The sequence below is a fragment of the Bos grunniens genome, chromosome 1 (genome assembly GCF_055505025.1).
Source record: "Bos grunniens cultivar Pamir isolate PY7600 chromosome 1, Bosgru_T2T1.0, whole genome shotgun sequence".
Lineage (NCBI taxonomy): Eukaryota > Metazoa > Chordata > Mammalia > Artiodactyla > Bovidae > Bos > Bos grunniens.
The window spans coordinates 39063232-39085447 of record NC_141165.1 but is presented as its reverse complement, the minus strand read 5'-3'; the positions used below and the strand labels follow the sequence as shown (position 1 = coordinate 39085447).

At 44.8% G+C, this 22216-nt stretch overlaps 1 long non-coding RNA gene across 6 annotated transcripts; it reads right to left on the bottom strand.

The window, feature by feature from the left end:
• Positions 1–10319: 10319 nt before the first annotated feature.
• LOC147379292 (uncharacterized) lies at positions 10320–21073 on the bottom strand. 6 transcript variants are annotated; one of them, XR_015159140.1, is made up of 4 exons: positions 20011–21073; positions 16167–16368; positions 14674–14760; positions 10320–14337 (listed from the first exon to the last, which is right to left on the bottom strand). It is a non-coding gene; the product is annotated as an uncharacterized LOC147379292 (long non-coding RNA). The 6 variants fall into 6 exon arrangements; XR_015159191.1 differs by lacking the exon at positions 20011–21073 and adding an exon at positions 18097–19328 and having other exon boundaries at positions 16167–16340; XR_015159116.1 differs by having other exon boundaries at positions 12726–14337; positions 16167–16340.
• Between the last annotated feature and the right edge of the window lie 1143 nt (positions 21074–22216).

Here is a 22216-nt window from a genome sequence, read left to right as displayed (position 1 = left end):
AGAGTCAGACACAACTGAGCGACTGAACTAAACTGAACTAGCTTCCAAGTGTCCTTCTCACTGAAGTCCTCTCATCAAACTGGGATATGTAGGTGATCCATCCAACAACTTGGCTTCTTTTTCCCTTAATCTTATTTCCTAAGGTTTTCCATGTTTCTTTCAGCCATTTGCTTTCACTGCTGGCTTTCTGGCCCTTGTCTTCACTTGATCTGTTCTGCTTCTGAAAACAGTTTCAGACATCCCATCCTCTGAAATCAATCCAGCTTATAGATCAGTTACCTCCGACACTCCAGTTCTTCAGCTTCAAGGGAACTTCAGTTCTCTTACCCGAGCCTTCTCTATTTGACAGCCTCTGTGCTGTGCTGTGCTCAGTCACTTCAGTCATGTTTGACTATTTGCGACACTATGGGTCCTATGCCCAGGCTCCTCAGTCCATAGGATTCTCCAGGCAAGAATACTGGAGTGGGTTGCCATGCTCTCCTCCAGGGGATCTTCCTGACCCAAGGACCGAACCCACATCTGCATCTCCAGCAACGCAAGCAGATTCTTCACCCCTGAACCACTGAGGAATCCCCTTAACAGCCTTTGCCCATCTGTATTTCCCTCCCTCTCCCAATCATGATTGATTCACAACCCACATCTTCGAACAACCCATCACTGCCAGTATTCTAAATTCTTTGTGTTGCACCTCCTGTGGCACCTATTTTGCCCACTGTGTATGAATGCATCTGTCCATTTTTTTTCTTGCTAGCTCCTCTTAGGCTGCTGAGCCCCACAGAAGAAAATACGCTGAAGCACACAGACCATCCTGGTTATGATGATCATCAGTCTCAGTGAAGCCCTTACCGCTGCTTGCCTAGCCTACTGTTTCCCTAGTCAGCCGTCTCCCATTTTCAACAATGATTTCAGATCTTCACTGCCCTTACACCTCTGACCCACTCACCACCTCCTCTCATTCTCTGTTGATGACTGCCTCCTTCACCGAACAAACAGAAGTGATCGGTTCGGAATTCTCTCCACTTCTGGCCAACAAACCTACAATCCTCGATGTTCTCTGCACCGATATTCTTTCTCCTATTCCAGTAGAAAAGGCAACCCTCGTGTCTAAATCGCATTCCTTCCAGTATCCTGACACTTTTGTATTTTCTGCTTTATCTGTCTTCTGGATTTCCTTTCATTAAAAAAAAAAAAAAAGCATTTTCCAGTCTGTCTCATCTTAACATCCCTTGACTCATACCCCTCTCCAGTTACCACACTCTTTCTCTTCTCCTTTTCAGTAACTTCTGAGAAAGTTTATCTTCCCTTCCTAAGCTATGCATGGTAACACTTACAGGACCTTGTGATTGTGCTCAGTTGCTCAGCTGTGTCCAATTCTTTTCGACCCCACAGGTGTAGACCATCAGACTCCTCTGTCCATGGGATTCTCCAAGCAGGAATACTAGAGTGGGTTGCCATTTCCTCCACCAGGGGATCTTCCTGACCCATGGATGGAACCTGTATCTCTTTCGCATCCTACATTGGGAAGTGGATTCTTTACCACTGAGCCACCTGGGAAGCCCTTCCAGCATCTTCCCTGTTTCTAAATCCATTGTCTGTACATTTTTCAATCCTCATCTTACTAGCTCTTTCATCAGCATTTGATAGGGTAGATCACTCTTTCTAAAAAATATACCTTCCCTCAACCTTTTTTATTTTTTCTTAACACTCCCTTGTTTTGTCTCCTCTCTCTTTATCAACATGTTCTTATTTTTCTTTGCAAGATTGTGTCCTCTACTGTCCTCTTAGTTGTAGGTTGTCCACAGAGTTTTGTCCTAAGTCACGTCTCTACAGACTTATACCTGGTAATTTAGTTCTTTCTCTTGGTTTTACTACCATCAATTTGCTGATAACTCTTTAACTGTAGATCTCTAGTGCATATTCTGCACTCCAGTACTCTTGCCTGGAAGATCCCATGGACGGAAGAGCCTGGTGGGCTGCTGTCTTTAGGGTCGCTAAGAGTCAGACATGACTGAGTGACTTCACTTTCACTTTTCACTTTCATGCATTGGAGAAGGAAATGGCAACCCACTCCAGTGTTCTTGCCTGGAGAATCCCAGGGACGGGGGAGCCTGGTGGGCCGCCATCTACGGGGTCACACAGAGTCGGACATGACTGAAGCGACTTAGTAGCAGCAGCAGCAGCAACAGCAGCAGTGCATATTGCTTTCCTGAATTTGAAACACATGTATCAGCTATCAGCTATCTGTAGCTACATGTAGCTACATGTGTAACAGGTACAACAGATACTTCAAACTCAAGACGAACAGAATTCAATTCATCTCTTACAAACTTGCTCTTCTTCCAGTGTTCCTTACTCAAAAAATGGCATTGCCGTCCACATAGTTGTTCAAAGGAGACATGTCACTCTTGGCTTCTCTCTCTCTCCCTCACTCACCACAGCTAGTCAATTACCAAGCCCTATTAATTACATCCTTTTAAAATGTCATTCAGGTGAGCCCACTTCTCTCCACCCAGTGGCATCCTTGCTCTTACTTGGGCTACTGTATCTACCCCCAGTTAACTGGTCTCCCTAATCCCCTAGTAGTAAGTTCCTCTTTTCCCCACTTGTGTTCCTCTCCTCCAATGTGTTTCCTCCACAGCAGCCAGAATTATCTTTCAAAGAGAAATTACATCTTTTTTTTTTTTTTTTTTATTCTTCCAATTTTATTTTATTTTTAAACTTTACATAATTGTATTAGTTTGACTGCTTAAATCCCTTCAGTTGATTTGCATTGCTTGTGGGATAAGTCGTGGCTCCTGCCGTTATCTCTAGCCTCATCTTGAATTCTCCTCTTGCCCTGCTGTGTTCGTTCAGTTCCTTTACTTCCACTGTCTGGATCCTCTTCCATCATCTACCAAGGTAACTCATATGCATTCCTTTGGTTTCAGATTAAACATTTTCCCCCAGGAGGTTCGGAGTCCCTGCTCTGTTTACATGGTGCCCTGAGCTGCCCTTTTCATAAAGTCAGCAGATTTTGTTGCAATTACTAGATTTATTACCTATTTTTTCTGGATTGTAGGAACTGTGTTTCTCCTTGTTTTCCTGTTGTCTGTCACTGTGACTGGACATGGAAAGTTCCAATTAAATATTGAAAGGAGAAAGGGAAAGAGAAGAAAATATAAAACACAGTAAAGTACAAAATTTGCATACATTTTAAAGGTAAAACAATACTCCAAAGAAATTTTGCTTTTCTGTCATACAAATATGGTTTGCATTAACCTTACGATACAAGTTATTAATACATGTCAGCTTTCTTTCCCCACTTTAGTGGGAAGATATATTTTGAACAATTTGTCTGCAGATTCCATTAAATGGATAGAGCTAGGTATTTACTTAGACCAGTGGTTTTCAGTATAGACTGCCATTGGAAATCTCTTGGAGGGGCTTTAAAAATTGTGTTTCCTGAGTCCCACCTTCACAGATTTTCACTTAATCAGCCTGAGATTTTTCAAAGCTCTCTGTATGATTCTAATACACAGCAAAAGTTAAGAACACAACAGTCACTGGAGCTTCTGTCTTTGTGACTTGCTTCACTGACTGATTTTGGAGCCTGTTGGAAAATAAGAACTTCAAGCAATGCAGATTCAGCGGCACCCTGATCCACTCATGAGTGCTTTCAACTACAACTACCAATGGTTGAAGAAGTGAAAATAACTCTTTGGTACAAGTAACTGGTCAAGTCCAAAGGTAGTGCTGTGTGTTGTGAGCTTAGTCATTCAGTCGTGTCCAACTCTTTGCAACCCCCTGGACTGTAGCCAAGCTCCTCTGTCCTTGGAAGTTTCCAGGCAAGAATACTGGAATGGATTGCCATTTCCTCCTCCAGGGGATCTTCTCAACCCAGAAATCGAACCTAGGTCTCTTGCATTGCAGGTGGACTCTTTACCATCTCAGCCACCAGAGAAGCCCCAAAGGTAGTGCTGGTTTCAGGCACATTTGGTCCAGTGACCCAGTGATGTCCCCAGTCACTCTACATCTTTCTGTTTCTCTTACCAGCCTTGGTGGGGACTCACTCCCAATGTGGGCCTTCATCGTGGCTGAAGACGGCTGCTGAAGCCACCAGGAAAGGGAGTCCATCTTTGTCCCAGTATTGTTATTAGAAAAAGTCCTCAGATTCACACTGATTGGACTGGTTTAAGTTACAAACCAATTGCCGTGCTCGAGGGGTTGGAATGTGCTAGCACAAGAGCGTCGCCCTCTTCCCAGGAATCATAGCCATCCCCAAGTGAAGAGGGCCTTTTGGAGAGGAGGAGGGAGAAAAGTCGGTGCTGAGACCACCAGACGTCTGCTGTCACCACACAGTGGTTTGGCCTAGCTGCAGAATTTGGTCACAAAAAGGTGGCAGTCCTTTGTAGTATTGTGTGCTACTTTGTGAGTAGCACAGATACATTTGCACATCAGTTCCCACAGTTAGGACCTCCCTGGTGGTAGAGTGGATAAGAATCTGCCTACCAGTGCAGGGGTGATGGGTTCCATCCCTGGTCCGGGAAGATTCCACATGCCGTGAAACAACTAAGCCCATGTGCCACAGCTACTGAGCCTGCATGCTGCAACTACTGAAACCCGCACGCCAAAAGCCTAAGCTCTGCAACAAGAGAAGTCGCTGCAATGAGAAGCCCATGCACTGCAACTAGAGGGTAGCCCCTGCTCACCGCAACTAGAGAAAGCACGCATGCAGCAATGAAGACCCAGCGCAAAAATTTGATTTGGGCCCTGCAAATATAAGTTTCCTTGTGTCTGGCTTTTTCTTGGTGCCTCAGTGAACATGTTTTCTTCCCTCATTTTGAAAAAGCAAAAAATGAGACCCTCCAGAGAGTCTGATTTGTGAATTGCCACCCTCCAATCTGAGTGTCAAGGCTATGATTTTTCCAGTGGTCAGGTATGGATGTGAGAGTTGGACTGTGAAGAAAGCTGAGCGCTGAAGAATTGATGCTTTTGATCTGTGGTGATGGAGAAGACTCTTGAGAGTCCCTTGGACTGCAAGGAGATCCAACCAGTCCATTCTGAAGGAGATCAGCCCTGGGCTTTCTTTGGAAGGAATGATGCTAAAGCTGAAACTCCAGTACTTTGGCCACCTCATTCGAAGAGTTGACTCATTGGAAAAGACCCTGAAGCTGGGAGGGATTGGGAGCAGAAGGAGAAGGGGATGACAGAGGATGAGATGCCCGGATGGCATCGCTGACTCGATGGGCATGAGTTTGGGTGAACTCCAGGAGTTGGTGATGGACAGGGAGGCCTGGTGTGCTGCAATTCATGGGGTCGCAAAGAGTCAGACACAACTGAGTGACTGAACTGAACTGAATCTGAGTATCACTAGCCAAGAAGATTCCATTGAGCTTTGCATTTTATAATTGTCATTATGAAAGCAATAGGGTTTAAGTTTCCCCCCTGAAATGTACTATTGAATTATAATATTAGTTATGCCATTTCTAATGACATATACTAAAAAAAGAGAGAGAGAGAAAACTTCACCACACGCAAAAATTTCCCTAAAAGCCTCCTTCCCTTTACCTAGCCCCCCAGGGGATGTTAACTCTCCCTGGTTGAAAATTCACTGTTCTACAACTGGCTCTTACCAAACATCCTTCTGATTATAACTGACTTTGCATAAAAAGTTTCCTGTAATAGAAAATGTGCTAAGCAGCAAACATGGATTTAGGGTCTGTGTAGAGTTATGTTTCCTATTGCAAGTTAATTTATTGGCATTCATTAACCCTTAGAATCTCATTGTGTCTATATGTGCTAATTTTAAGTTTCTGAGTTTATAAAACTGAGGACCACATTCCAGAACAAGGCCCCTGCCATAAACTTAGTACTAAGACCAGAGATGTTACCCTGTCCTGGTGACCAGCCATTCTTTCCAGCTGCCCTCACCAGGTTCCATTCAAATTGTACGAATAAAATATATTTTTTAAATAAGTGGTGTAAAATAGCACAGGTAGAATTTCTTTTGTTGTTTTTGTTGTTGTTTTTGGTCACTAAGTCGTGTCCGACTCTTTTGTGGCCCCATAGACTGGAGCCCGCCAGATTGCCCTGTCTATAGGATTCTCCAGGCAAGAATACTGGAGTGGGTTGCCATTTCCTCCTCCGAGGAAACTTCAGGACCCAGGAATCAAAACTGTGTCTCCTGCATTGGCAGGGGGATTCTTTACCACTGAACCACTGGGGAAGCCCTAGAGTTTCTTTTACCATTCAGAAATACAGTGCCTGAATCCTCTGTCTATACATCTAACAAGATGGCACACATCCCTAAACATGGTGAAAGGAGAACAAGACCCACAGGTGTCATCATACTAGGGCTAATTATAAGAGTTTCCCTTGGCGGATTCACGTTGATGTATGGCAAAACCAGGAGAAGGCAATGGCAACCCACTCCAGTACTCTTGCCTGGAAAATCCCACGGACGGAGGGGCCTGGTGGGCTGCAGTCCATGGGGTCACTAGGAGTCGGACACAACTGAGTGACTTCGCTTTATTTTTTCGCTTTCATGCACTGGAGAAGGAAATGGCAACCCACTCCAGTGTTCTTGCCTGGATAATCCCAGGGATGGGGGAGCCTGTTGGGCTGCCGTCTATGGGGTTGCACAGAGTCGGACACGACTTAAGCAACTTAGCAGCAGCAGCATGACAAAACCAATACAATATTGTAAAGTAATTAGCCTCCAATTAAAATTAAAAAAAAAAGAGTTTCCCTTGAAGAGGAAGGGGGGCAACCTATAATTGCCCTCCTTACATAATGGAGCCTCATGTATCCATCAGTTAATTTCAATAACAGTCAACTATGGCCAGTTTCGGTTCATCGAAACCCCTACCCACTTTGTGTCATCCACTTGCACTCCCAAGTAATTCTTGAATCATATCTCAGACATCATTCCTGAGGTAACAAATTTATTTTGGCTTCTAAAATGAAAATGATCACCATGGTTAGGATTTGCTTTTTTTCATATAATGATTCCCCCTTACAGTAAAATTTCTTGTAAGTATAGCATTATCCTGGTAAACTCTCACTTGTCTTGAGGGAGTGTGATATGTGCTGTTATTTAAGGGATTGTTCACAAGAAATCAAGAGCAAGACTGACAACTCCAGGAGAGGTGATCAGACCACAGCCTCACCTTGAGCCCTAGGGAACTGGACTGGGTGTGGCTAGGTTTTTGACTCATAGAGGCCCCCAGGTGACACTTACTGCCAAACATGATTTTTCTGACAAGACTGAAGAGTCCAGACTGTGGGAAATGTCCTGATTCCTGACCACCTTTCAGGTCAAAACCACACTTTCCTGAGTGAAAAGGAGAAGGCATTCCCTGAAGGAGGAGGACAGCCCCACTCTCATTTGGAGGGGACAGTCATGATGGACGTGGACTCAAGTCAAAACCTATTCCTTTTGCTCATGGCCTGAGGGAACCTGGGAGCCTGGATTCCAGTTAGGAGAAACAGGCCAAAGGGCCACCTGAAAGGGAGGAGATTCGGTCCCTGCTTTATGGTATCTGGGTGGGAGGTAGGGAGGGGTTATCAGACTCTGAGGCTGAGCATTTGGATATAGACCACCTCTAGTAAGAATTATAGTTTGGCTTCTGTGCTGTGATTTCCTTCTGTTATCTCTGAACCTTCAACAAAATCATGTTAAAGTTGTAGTCTGGTTTTACCAGTCTGGTGTGAGATTAAGAAAAGAGGTTGAATACACATGTAAGAAGTCAGTACAAGGAAAAACGTTAGCAATCTGCTGTGAGAGACCAGTGCTAATATTGCAGGAAGGTGTCTGCATAGAGTTTTATGTCCAGGAGCCAGATACAATGGCCATGATGGTTCTATGGGACAGGAATTTTCCCAGGGATTCTTGGAGCTTTTTGGTAGGTAAGCCTGCTAAAAGACTGGTCTTCCTGTTACCTTTCAGATAGGATGGAAGTAAAAGAAACATGTCTTGATGCTAATCTCCAAGACTCTTGAGTCCTGAGACTACTAGAGACTAATAAATATTGACATATATAAATGCTTGCTGTGGATAGCAGATTTCTAGAAAGATATATAAGGAATTTTTAACAGGGTTTTCTCCAGGATTTCACTTCTATTCTTCTATACAGTTGAAAAGTTTATAAAATATATGTATTACTTTTATAATATAAATTAATGAAAATGAGATAGGTATTATGTATACATGAAATATATATTGTTTATTACCTAAAACCATGTGCCAGCTAAACCAAGAAGTTCATACTACATTAGGAATTAAATAGTGGAGAAAAATAGAATATTTTAAATATTACCCCAGGATGGTTTATATTTGCCAAATTCCTTCCAGACTTTCCTTCTGAAATTTTCTTGCCTTAAAACAAAAACAAAATATACATATTACTGAACCACAAACTATGAAACAACTTTAGTATTCTCCCGGCTTCCATGACTAGTAATGATGTTGATTCCTTGCACATAGCATCACAGCACGATTCTCATCCCTGTTTGCATGCCCAGAAGCCTGACTCCAAGGTCAGTAATCCTGCAGCAGACTTGTCTCTGCTCACCTCTTTGCATAATTTAAAAAACTCTACACTCGATTGTGATGTATGGTCCAGCACTGGAAGAGGAATTGGGGAGAATGCTACAAGAATGCCCCCAGAGGATTCAACGCAACTTTCTACTCAAGGTGCGTAGGTATTAGTTCACCGGTCCAGCTCAAAGATTCTCCACAAATGAGCAAACAGCACAGCTGAACATAAAGTGAACCCTGACAAAGAGGCACAGACACCTCTGTAGCTAAAACAGACTTGTAATTCTGAACTGATTTTTTTCAATTCCAGTCTGGTTTCCGATTGTATTTTTCCTGCTTGCATTTCAAGAAAATCCAATATTGCATGAGTGTAAATAAAGGGAAGGGAGTAGAGAGAATAAGGTGCGATGAAGAAGGTATTTTTGAAGTGGGTTTTGGGACTGTTTTGCAGTTGGTATTAATTGACTTCAAAGGTGCAGGAAAATATTCAGAGGCAGCATGAGGTTAGTGTGAAAAATGTTGGTGGAGCCTCTAGTTCTGTTCTTCACGCTCCAGGATTTGGGGCCAGCATGTGAGTTCTTTATGTCTAGTTGCCTCAGTAGTACAATTGAAAAAAAAAATGCTTTCCAGCCTCACAGTTCTGTGTATCTGAGATAGAGAACCAGGCTAAAAAGGCCAGGTAAGGAAGGGGGACTCTTTTACAGTAAACGGAAACTGATGTTCTTCACCTGGGATCTTTAGAGAGCTTCACAGTGTCCATGAAGCTCCCGAAACTGCACGTAAAATTACGTGTCCCTTTGCGGGGCAGGGCAGGTAACTGTCCATGACTTTCACCAGATTTTTATGCCATTGGGAAGTATTAAATGCTGCTTTCTTTTTCCTTTTTTTATTAGTCAAGAATATAGAGGGACTTCCCTGTAGTCCATTGGTTAGGACTCCACTCCACCCCAATGCAGGGGGCCCAGTTTCACCCCCTGGCCAGGGAATTATTGAGCTGGTGGTGAGAGCAGAGGTTATTGACCCATCGTACCCTATGGCTGACTCACTGGAAAAACCCTGATGCTGGAAAAGATTGAGGGCAGGAGGAGAAAGGGGCAACAGAGGATGAGATGATTGGATGGCATCACTGACTCAATGGACATGCTGCTGCTGCTGCTAAGTCGCTTCAGTCGTGTCCGACTCTGTGCAACCCCATAGACAGCAGCCCACCAATGGACATGAGTTTGTGCAAACTCCGGGAGGTAGTGAAGGATAGGGAAGACTGGCATGCTGCAGTCCATGGGGTTGCAAAGAATAGGACACAACTGAGCAACTGAATAAAAACAGCCCTATGGCTGGAACCTTATGGCTGAGTGAGTGGTTGGCAATAATCTCTCACTTCCTGCCATCTGCTTCCTTTTCTTCCTCAATTCCTTTTTTCTCATCTGCTTCCAAGAGAACAATCCCACTTCCTTGAGATCTTGAATTCCAAGTTTGATGTCATTATGAAAAAAGGGGAGGTAGGGAGAGTATGAGACTACTTTGGAAGGGAGTGTTTAGTCATTCAGTCCTGTCTGACTCTTTGAAACCCCATGGACTGTAGCCCTGCCAGGCTCCTATGTCCTCAGATTTCTCCAGCAAGAATACTGGAGTGGGTTGCCATTCCCTTCTCCAGGGGATGAGGTTACTTTGGAAGGCCCTTGAATTATCTGATAGTCACATAGACTTTTAAAAAAATCTCTAGGACCTGATAAGGAGTACGTCAAGGCTATATATTGTCACCCTGCTTATTTAACTTATATGCAAAGTACATCATGTGAAATGCTGGGCTGGATGAAGCACAACCTGGAATCAAGATTACAGGAAGAAATATCAATAACCTCAGATATGCAGATGACACCACCCTTATGGCAGAAAGCGGAAAAGTGAAAGAAAGTGAAGTTGCTCAGGAGGAACTAAAGAACCTTTTGATTGAAGAGTGAAAAAGTTGGCTTAATACTCAACATTAAAAACCCAAGATCATGGCATCCAGTCCCATTACCTCATGTCCAAGGAGCCGTGGCTGCGTGGGCGCAGGAGGGCCTAGAGGAGCTATCCCACGTTGAAGGTCAGGAAGGGCGGTGGTGAGGAGATACCCCTCGTCCAAGGTAAGGAGCAGTGGCTGCGATTTGCTGGAGCAGCCATGAAGAGATACCCCACACCCAAGGTAAGAGAAACCCAAGTTTCATATGATTCCCCTATTCACTTATTTTTCAGTATAAATAGAATCTTGATGGTATGATCATTTCTGTTCTTTTCAAAATGAGGATAATAATGTTACTTGTTTTACTAACAGTGATATAAATCTTGGGAGGAAACAAATGCTTAGAAAATATGTGAACACTCAAGTTACTAATTGTTTTTCTAAACCTTGAGACCTTCCAAAACATGAATTTTAATGTCTTTACCTCAAACTGAGCATATTCTCCTTCACTATGCCCTCTCCACACCTAATCTATAGTTAAAGAATTTCACATTTACCAATTGGCACCTTGAATTGTCACCCTTGTCCTTCACCACTTGGGCACCAGAGGGCAGATGCCTAAGTTTCACTGTATCTGGAACACAAATCCTTTATCCCTCAGCAGAAGTTTTCTCTGGATTTGCTCCAGCTCCTTGAAGAAGCTTAAAAGATCTATTCAACTTTGCTCTTTCTGATTATTACTATTCAACACACCCAACAGAGACAAAAAGTAATGATTAACCAGAAGGCTCACTCTTTGTCAATCAACACAGTCAAGAGTTGTTCTTGTAAGTAGTTTTTGTAAACAATCAGTTTGTAATCTTTTTTTGTTGTTATTGTTAACTTTTCATTGTTTTTAAAGACTCTATTCATTACTCTAGCCTTCAAAGCTTATAAAGTGAGATAACAGAAGTCAAGCTGCTTTCAAAAGGACAGAAACCCCATATAATCGCAAAGTAGTCTTAACCTCTGCTACTGCTACTGCTAAGATGCTTCATTTATGTCCGACTCTGTGCGACCCCATAGACGGCAGCCCACCAGGCTCCCCCATCTCTAGGAGGCAGTAAAGAAGACCAGGCCATTTGCCTAACAAGTAATCAATAAATGGCCCATAATAATTGCTAGGGTAACATTTTTAAGTTCATTTATTTTTAAATTTTATTTTATTGAGGCATAGTTGATTTACAATGTTTACACATTGTAAATGATTTAATGATTTACAATATATTTATATACACATATACTTTCTTTTTCATATTCTTTTCCACTGTGGTTTATCACAGGATATTGAATACATGCTATGCTGTATATGCTGTATCCTATGCTATACAGTAGGACCGTGTTGTTTATTGCCAATGTTTTCTTTGTAAGCAAACTTGGGACCAATATTCCTAGAAAGACAATGTTGGTGAGGCTCCCCTGCTCATTCCCATCAAAATAAAACATGATGAAACATTATAAATACGTTGTAGTTCCCTTGGGGGTCCCCACCAATTTTTGCTATTGTTATTGAATCTGCCTGCCAGGGCAGGAGACAGGAGACATGGGTTTGATCCCTTGGTCAGGAAGAGCCCCCTGGAAAAGGAAATGGCAACCCACTCCAGGATTCTTGCCTGGAGAATTCCATGGACAGAGGAGCCTGGTGGGCTACAGTCCGTGGGGTCGCCAAGAGTCGGTGTGGCTGTGCACACACACACAGCATGTGATTAAGAGTAGTGTGGTGTTACTCACTCAGTTGTCTCCCAATGGACTTTGTAACCCAATGGACTGTAGCCCGCCAGGCTCCTCTGTCCATGGAGTTCTCCAGGCAAGGATCCTGGAGTGGGTTGCCATTTCCTTCTCCAGGGGATCTTCCCGACTCAGGGATCAAACCCAGGTCCTGCACTGCCGGCAGATTCTTTTAACATCTAAACCACCAGGGAAACCCTTCCTATAGCAAAGGATATCTACAAGTTTTTTATAAACCTTTATCTTTCTAAACACTTGTTCAACTTTTCCCATTATCTTCCCCACCTCTCAACAAAGCACTTCCCTTGTGAACTTCAAAGTTCTCCCTTGTGATTTTATAACCACACGAGGCAGTAACAGGACTCTGGATTTCTGGATCTCCCTTAATCAGCTAGCCCACTCTGCACAAGAACTATGCCTACCTTTCTTACAAAAGCCTTCTAAGCAACATTTTCAGTCCTCCCCACTGGATTCAGATAGATGCCTCAACACCAGGACTTTTCCGAAAACAATTTTTTAATTCCATGGAATCTCTTCTGCTCAAAAATCCATTCAGGGTAAGAGGAAAACAAAGTCAACTACTTACCAGATCCCCACCCTTGCTTCTTTAAGGATTTAGTGAAGGTTTCTATAGCTTTCCCCTTTGCCTACATTCCCTCATTGATTTTCATAGACCAATGATGTCTATGGATTAAGGGTAGAAGCAGTAGAGTCTGGATCAGCCATGTTACTCTAACCTTAGAAACTGGTGAACGGAAACATTTTGCTTGTTGCCAATGAACTACTTTTGACCTATTCTAATAAAAAAAAAAGAATACAATTCCCGTGCTATCACTGAAATACAATGTGATTAGTATATATAATGTGGAAAGAAGTTAATACTTGTAGAGCACTTCATGTGTTCCTAGTGGTACTTATCATCCATGTCCCAACTCCCCTGTGAGATCCATCCCAGAGGTGCTGCTGTTATCTCCACTTTATGGGAGGGACAACTGCCTCTGGGAAGTTAAATAAATTGATAAGATTTTAAAATTCAAGATGCATATCACTACAGAAGAGAACTTGGTTTTTGTTTTATTTTTTAGAATTGGCATTAGTAGTCTTGACTTTCTAATAGTTTATGGGTTAAAAGTTTTTTTTTAAGTCAAATATTAAAGAAAACTTGAAATATATTTTTATATTAGTAATGAGTACTAATATAAAATTATATACTAATATATTATATATATATATTAATACTGAGCATGGAAGAATTGATGCTTTTGAATTGTGGTGCTAGAGAAGACTCTTGAGAGTCCCTCCAATCAATCAGTCAATCCTAAAGGAAATCAACCCTTATATTCACTGGAAGGACTGATGCTGAAGCTGAAGCTCCAATACTCTGGCCATGTGATGCGGAGAGCAAACTCATTGGAAAAGACCCTGATGGTGGGAAAGATTGAAAAGCAAGAAGAGAAGGGGGTGGCAGAGGGAGATGGTTGGATGGGATTGTCACGCGAGTGTATGTTCCTCGGTTCTTTGTCTCATCACAACAAAGATTTGGAGCCCTCAGGTCTTGGACAAACCGTGCTACAGCTCTTAGGCAAATCAGTGTTACAGCTCTATTTTATTTAGAAGATAGCAGGAGAGTGGGAGAAAGAGAGAGAGAAAGAAAAGAGCGCACACACGCGGGAGAGAGAGTCTATGAGAGAGCGCTTTGGCTCCTCCTTTTATATGTTTTTTTCCTCCACCTGGGCCTGCCCTATGCAAATTGGGCTTAGCCAGGAGTGCTGTTTGTTCTGCCTGCAGTCTTCACTCTGGTCCTTGGACCTCCCTTTGACCTTCCTTGTCTTTTAGTCACCACGATTTTTGACCCCTTTTCCCTATTCTACCTACCTAACATTCCCCCCTCAAGAGATGGGAGGCCCAATTCTTTGGGAATAGGGGCGTCGAGGTCTTTCTGGCTACTTCCTGCTGAACTGGGACGGTGAGGGGTATTGGGCCTCCCCCTCTTGCTAGTCTCAAGCCTCAGAGTCCTTATAGCAGTGTCCAAGGGTGTGTGATATTTTCCATGGTCGGCTGTAGTTTTATATCTTTGTTGAACTGGCACTGCATGTTGTACCTGGTTGACCTGGGCAGAGACAAAACAGGTTAGACAATTGACAGTACATGGAATAATCATAAACATCATCAATATAGCATAACAAGGACTAGTAGGGACATTAGTCAATTTTAAATTCACATGGCCACGATGGCTCAAGTCCCTGGAGGCTCAAGTCCCTCCTTGTTCGGGGATCAGAAGATCTATCTCCTGTCTGTTTTGGAGTACAGTCTCTGTCAAGCTGTGTTGGCTCTTTAGAGTTATCCTGAGAAATTTTATCCCCAGAAACCAGATTTTGGGGGTGTTCATTAGAATGACACTCATTTGTAGTCCTGAATAGGTATCTGAGATCTCCCAGGGACTCACAGGTGTATCAAGTGTCCTCTTCTGTTTTCTTCCATGGCTTGACTCGTGAGCAGTGAATCCAGGAGTCATGTCCTGGTACCTTGACTGCTGTGGGGGTAGAAAGTATTACAGGGTAGAGGCCCTTCCATGTGGGCTGGAGTTGAGCCTTTGGGGACCCATCTTTCCAGACTTTAATTAGGACTTGAGTCCCTGGAGCATATAGTGCTGACTCTTTAGAATCTTTTGGGTCCTGGTTCATACCCCACAAGCGTATATCCTGTTGGAATTGCCCAATGGCCATGGTATAAGACTGGAGGGTCTGAACCTCTGGATCTAGGAAGAGGTCATTGACATAAACAAAAGGTCTCCCGCATAGCATCTCATAAGGACTAAGACCAACGTGTTCCTTAGGGGCAATGCGGGTGTGGAGGAGAGCTATTGGTAAAGCCTCCTTCCATCCCAGGGAGGTCTCCTGGGTTATCTTTTTTATGATTTTAAGAATTGATTGGCTCTTTCTACTTTTCCTGAAGATTGAGGCCTCCAGGCACAATGGAGATAATAGGTAATGCCCAATGCTTTCGAGACTCCTTGGGTGACCTTAGAAGTAAATGATGTTCCATTGTCACTTTGTAATGACCTGGGCAGACCAAATCTTGGAATGATTTCATGGAGCAGTTTTTTTACCACCTCCTCAGCCTTCTCAGTCCGGGTGAGAAAGCCTTCAATCCATCCTGTGAATGTATCTATCATAACTAATATGTATTTATACCCTTGAGAAACTGGCATCTGGGTAAAGTCCATCTGCCAGTCCTCTCCTGGGTAGGCCCCACGTCGTTGGATGGGCTGGGCTAGCTGGGGTCTTCGAGCTCCTAGGGGTTTGTTTAATTGGCAAGTGGGACAAGAGAAGACCACCTGTCTTATAGTTGTTTGGAGGCCTGTTCCTCTGAAGGACCTTTCTAGTACTCTTTGGAGGGCCTTTTCCCCTAAATGAGTAGTGGCATGTAAGGAGTTAACCAACTTCCATTGGAGGTTTCCAGGCAGAAAAAGGAGTCCCTCCTTTTGGAACCACCCCATACGATCTTCTTGAAAGCCCTCGCTCTTAGCTTTAAGAGTCTCACCTTCAGTATATGAAGGAGTTTCTGGCAAATTAGTCTGTGGAACTAAGGTGGCAATCCCTATTAGGTCATGGTTCTGTAATGCTGCTCTCCTAGCTGCCTGATCAGCTGCTTGGTTCCCTCGTGCCACTTCTGTGTTCCCTTTTTGGTGTCCTTTACAATGGGAGACTGAAACCTCAGTAGGCAGATGGACTGCCTCCAAGAGTCGAAGAATCTGATCACCGTATTTGATTGGGGACCCTCGGGTGGTCAAGTGGCCCCTTTCTTTCCAAACAGCCACATGTGCATGTAGCACCAGAAAGGCATACTTGGAGTCAGTGTAAATGGCTATTCTTTTTCCTTTTCCCAGCTCTAAAGCTCGAGTCAGGGCTATGAGCTCAGCTAATTGGGCTGAAGTACCTGGTGGCAGAGGCTTAGCCTCTATGGTCTCAAAATCGGAGACTACTGCATACCCGGCTCTTCTTTTTCCATCCAAGACAAAGCTGCTTCCATCAGTGTACCAGATTTCCTCAGGATTGGTCAGAGGATCTTCTGACAAGCCCTCTCGGGGTTTTGTCCAGTGTTCCAAGGTTTCTAGACAAGAGTGAAACGGGAGAGAGCCCTCGGGGGTAGGTAGGAGGGTGGCTGGGTTAAGAACCTCACAAGGGGATATAGTGAGGCCTGGATTTTCCATCAGCATTATTTGATATCTGAGGATTCTTTGATCAGACATCCATAAATGGCCTCTCCCATTTAGGAGTTGTTTTACTTGGTGGCTGGTAAAAATAGTTAGTTTGCCCCCAAAGGAGAGTTTTAAAGCATCTTCTATCATGATTGCAATAGCCGCAAGATTTCAAAGGCAGGGGGGCCAATCTTGGGAAGTTAGATCAAGTTAGACTCTTGGATAAGTAGGCTGGGGCTCAGATCCCCACCTTTGAGTAAACACTCCCAAGGCTATTCCCTCTTTCATGGACATAAAGTTGGAATGCTTTTTCTGGGTCCGGCAACCTCAAGGCAGGTGCCTGAGTTAAGGCCTGTTTTAGTGTAGCCTCTGCCTCCTTTTGAGGAGTTCCCCACATCAGTAGGATTGAATCATCTCGTCCCTTTAAGCTTTCATATAAAGGCTGGGCAATTAGACCATAGTTGGGTATCCAGATTCTACAATAACCAGTTAGCCCCAGGAAAGCTCGCAATTGTTTTCGAGTCGTGGGGGAGGGCAACTGGAGGATTCCTGGTACCCGATCAGAGGATAGCCTCCTGGACCCGTGTGTAATCTGAACTCCCAGGTAAGTGACCTTTGTCTCGACCATCTGTGCCTTAGCACGGGAGACTTTATATCCCCTTTCTGCCAAGAAGTTTAGAACCTGAATTGCATGTTGTTGGGCACTTTTCTCATCTGGAGAACAGATTAGTAGGTCATCTACATATTGTAATATTTTCCCATTAGGTCCCAGGTCCAGATCTAGGAGATCCTGGCTATGGGCCTGTCCAAACAGGTGGGGGCTATCTCTGAACCCCTGAGGTAATACTGTCCAAGTCATCTGTTGGTGTTTTTCTCCTGGGGCCTCCCACTCAAAGGCAAAAAGGTATTGGGATTCTTTAGCCAGTGGTATGCAAAAAAAATGCATCTTTGAGATCCAAGACTGTAAACCATTTGGCACTGGGTGGGATTTCTCCCAAGATTACATAGGGATTGGGTACTGTGGGATGGAGGGGGACTACAGCTTCATTTATAATCCGGAGATCTTGAACCATTCACCAGGCTCCGTCTTTTTTCTTTACTGAGAGGATTGGGGTGTTACATGGCGAACTGGTGGGGACCAATAGCCCACAAGCAAGGAATTTATTTATTAAAGGCTGTGGTCCCTCCCGAGCCTCTCTTTTGAGAGGATATTGTTTCCGGTTAGGAAACCGAGTGGGATCTCGGAGGACAATGATGACGGGTTCAGCTTGGTGGGCTCGCCCAGGAATCCCTGGTCCCACACCTGGGGGTTAATTTTGTCTTCCCATAGTTTTTGGTCCCTCTCTATTGAAGGTGTAATGGGTTCTTCAATAGTAACCAGGAGCTGTAGAGCTCTAGGGGCTAAAAAACTTCCCATCACAAGGGTAGTCCCCAGTTTAGTGAGTATATCTCTTCCCAATAAGGGGGTAGGACACTCAGGGACCACCAGAAACTGGTGGGAGAATATTTGTCCATCCCAGCAACAAAGAAGTGCTCGGGTGAATCTTTTAGTAGTTGCTTTTCCTGTAGCACCCAAAATGGTACAGGTTTGGGAGGAGAAGGCTCCGGAGTAGGAGATCAAGACAGAGTAGGTAGCCCCTGTGTCAACCAAGAAATTCTCGGACCTACCTGCCACATCCAGTTGCACCCTTGGCTCCAGCCCCGTGATGGTTATCTGTGACAGGCGGGCTGGCTGGAGCGGGCCACTTCAGTCCTCTTGAACCATCGTGAGGGTAGGCTTGGCACTTGACCTTGAGACTCTTGGGTCCCAAGGGCAGAGTGCCGCCCAATGTCCCAGTTGATGGCATTTGTGGCAAGCCATTCTAGACTTGTCATGGTTTGGACACTCTTTGGCCCAATGCCCCACCTGTCTACAGATCAGGCATCTGTCTTGTGCCTTGTCCCTCAAGGACTTGGGGTTTGCCATAGGGCTTCTCTGGAGGGCAGCCAGCATCTGGGCATGCCTTGTCTCTTTCTCTCCTTCTCCTGGGCCTTGGTCTCCTTCTCCTGTTCCCTGTTATAAAAGGTATTGGTGGCTGTCTGGACCATCTCATCTAAAGAGGCAGCAGGGTCCTGCTGTTGTAGCTGCTGTAACTTAATTCTGATATCTGATGCACATTGGGACAGGAATTTGTCCTTTAAAATCACCCATCCCTCGTAAGAGTCTAAGTCCAGGTTGGTAAACTTTTGGAGTGCCTCTTTTAGCCTCTCCAGAAAGGCAATGGGGTTCTTATTGGGCTCCTGAGTTATTGCTGAGACTGGGCACAGTCCCACAAGTAATAGGCTTCTTTATGTTTCCATGGGTGGACTTCCTTAGGGGTGAGTCTTTCTGAAGCTTATCCTACCCAGAACGGTTGCAACCTGAGAGCCAGGCGTCTCCGGGTCAGGGTGCAGATCCCCAGGCAGGCTGAGGTGTGACAGCCTCCTAGAGATCGAATCCCCGGGCAGGTCGAGGCGTGACGGCCTCCCGAGGATTGGGTCCCTGGGCAGGTCGAGGCGTGACGACCTCCTGGGACCCCTGGGACTAAAGGATCCCCGAACACGTTGAGGCATGACAACCTTTTGAAGACTGATCCCTAGGCAGGTCAAGGCGTGATGACCTCCTGGGACCCCCCGGACTGGAGTTTGGGCATCCCCAAGATCTCCAGTGTGATCAGTATTGGGTAGGATTAGGGGGTTGGATATTATAGAGTATTTCCCTCCCAAGGCCAGCTATTTTCTGGTTGTCTCTCCAGAAGATTGTAGAGGTAGTCTTGTGGGTCTGGATGGGGCTCAGGAAAAGAGCATGAAACAGGAGGGAAGGGGGCAGAGCACAAACTTTGAAAGAATGACATAAACCAATTAAAATCAATTGGGTCCAAGATGACAAGTCAAATTCAAGTAAACCTTAATCCCCAGTCTATAAGCCAACAGACACACCCAGAGGTGGCAAGACAGCTCCAAGGCACAAGGTCAGAAGAGGGAGAAGTGTGTGGTTCCCCAATGGTTGGGTTGTTCCTCACTCATTAGCATATGAATTCCATCCCCTCACAAAACCTAGCCAGGCCTAATTCCATGGCCGCAGCCCTTGCCCTCAGCAATGGTTCACACCCTGAAGGGTGGCTTCTCTCTGGATCCTAACAAATCTACCTCTTATCTCAATGAATTTTTGCAATGAGACATCAGAGCCTGAGTTTCATTAGTTTTGGCTGGGCTTGAGTCCTGGGAGAGGGCTGAAGGACAGGAGGAAAAAGCAGTGCGAAAAACATGCCAAGGAATCCCCTTCATAGCCCACTGGAAGATTTGCTAAATATCTGACCGGTGCTCACAGTTTCATTGGTCTGATCTTTGGCACAGAGAAGAGAAAGGACAGAAGAACCCCCACCGGCTTGTGTAACAGCTACTGGGGCTCAGCAGATAGCGCCTTTGGGACTTGCTGAGGAGTAGCCTCTCCAGAGTCCCTCAATTGTGCCCCTGCCGCCCGCCTGTTAGCGGGAGGTTTGAGGAAACAAGAAACTAGAGATTGTAAAGGTCCCTCCAGCCATAGGAGCGAGGATCTCTTACCTTAACCGGAGGTCTTCTGGAATCTGAGACTGGGCCGCGTGAGCTTTCTGCTGAGTTCGTTTTTCGCTGTCCCGGTTTCCAGCACGATGGGCCTTCCCCTGCACTGGGTTTCTTCGCCTTCCGCTTCTAGCGCGGGAGCTTCACTGAGTTGGGCTCCTGTTGTGCTTGGCCTCTTCCACGTAGAGGTTGTTTCAGCCAGGTTAAACCCGAGTTACAGCACCATAGATTCACGCGAGTGTATGTTCCTCGATTCTTTGTCTCGTCACAACAAAGATTTGGAGCGACGGACATTTAAGCCCTCGGTGCGTCACAGCTCTTGGGTCTTGGACAAACCGTGCTACAGCTCTTAGGCAAATCAGTGTTACAGCTCTATTTTATTTAGAAGATAGCAGGAAAGTGAGAGAGAGAGAAAGAAAAGAGCGCACGCACACGGGAGAGAGAGTCTGAAAGAAAGCGCTTTGGCTCCTCCTTTTATATGTTTTTTCCTCCACCTGGGCCTGCCCTATGCAAATTGGGCTTAGCCAGGAGTGCTGTTTGTTCTGTTTGTTCTGCCTGAAGTCTTCACTCTGGTCCTCGGACCTTCCTTTGACCTTCCTTGTCTTTTAGCCACCGCCATTTTGGACTCCTTTTCCCTATTCTACATACCTAACAGGATCAATGACTCAAAGGACAGGAGTTTGAGCAAACTCCAGGAGATAGTGGAGAACAGGGAAACCTGGTGTGCTGCTGTGCATAGGAAAAGAGTCAGACACAGAACAACAACTGAGTACCTGGCAAAATATATTCTGAACTTCAATTGCCCCAAATCCAATCCGACCCAAGTTATAAATTTCAGACCTCCTTCCTATTTCCCAGTATTATTTTTCCTCTCCACCCACATACTCTGCTCACCAGGGTAGTCACTCTCATCAGCAGGAAATGTCAAATCTGAAGGCTTGTTTGGGAAGCAGTGTGGGTGGAGGGAAACATGTAGCCTTGGGCATCAGACATCTCCCTCCCCCACCTATTTATAGCATGACTTTGAGCAAAGACTGTGACTTGACTGAGTCTCAGTTTCCACCTCAGCAAATAATATCATAATAATACATACCTCTTAGAATTCTTTTGAACATTAAGTGAGTTAGCATTTGTATTGTCCTGGAGTGTGTGTGCATGTGTGTGTTAGTTACTCAGTGTCCAACTCTTTGTCACCCCATGGACTGTAACCCCCCAAGCTCCTCTGTCCATGGAATTCTCCAGGCAAGAATACTGGAGTAGGTTGACATTCCCTTCTCCAGGGGATCTTCTCAACCCAGGAATTGAAACTGTGTCTCCCACATGGTGGGCAGATTCTTTACCATCTGAGTTTCCAAATACTGCCCAACCTCTATAGTAGTAAATTGGGCAATATCTATCAATAAATTATTTGGCCATTTCAGTTGTGGTTTAGAGTAGTGAGAACAGTCAGGAAATCAAGGGCTGTGGCTGCCCCATAGGAATTAGCTTTTGGTATTGATCTAAGTCGGAGAAGGCAATGGCAACCCACTCCAGTACTCTTGCCTGGCAAATCCCATGGACGGAGGAGCCTGGTAGGCTCAGTCCATGGGGTTGCTAGGAGTCGGACATGACTGAGTGACTTCATTTTCACTTTTCCCTTTTCCCTTTTATGCACTGGAGAAGAAAATGGCAACCCACTCCAGTGTTCTTGCCTGGAGAATCCCAAGGACGGCAGACCCTGATGGGCTGCCGTCTATGGAGTCACACAGAGTTGGACACGACTGAAGCGACTTAGCAGCAGCAGCAGCATTGATCTAAGTAGACTAATTAGAAAGTAGACTAAAAACTTTTGCTCATAAGACTCAAGAATATGAAGGTGGGTTACACAATTCTTGCTTCCCTGGTGGCTCAGATGGTAAAGAATCTGCCTGCCAATGCAGGAGACACAGGTTCGATCCCTGAGCTGGGAAGATCCCCTGGATAAGGGAATGGCAACCCAGTCCAATATTATTGCCTGAAGAATTCCATGGACAGAGGAGCCTGGTGGGCTACAGTCAATGGAGTCGCAAAGAACTGGACACGACTGAGCAACTAACACTTTCAACTTACATAGTCCTACTTATGTAGGTCACACTTGCTTTTCCTCTCGATACAAGATTTTTATTTATTTCTTTGGTTATACAGGTCTTAGTTGTGGTATGTGGGATTTTTTAGTTGCAGCTAGATTTTA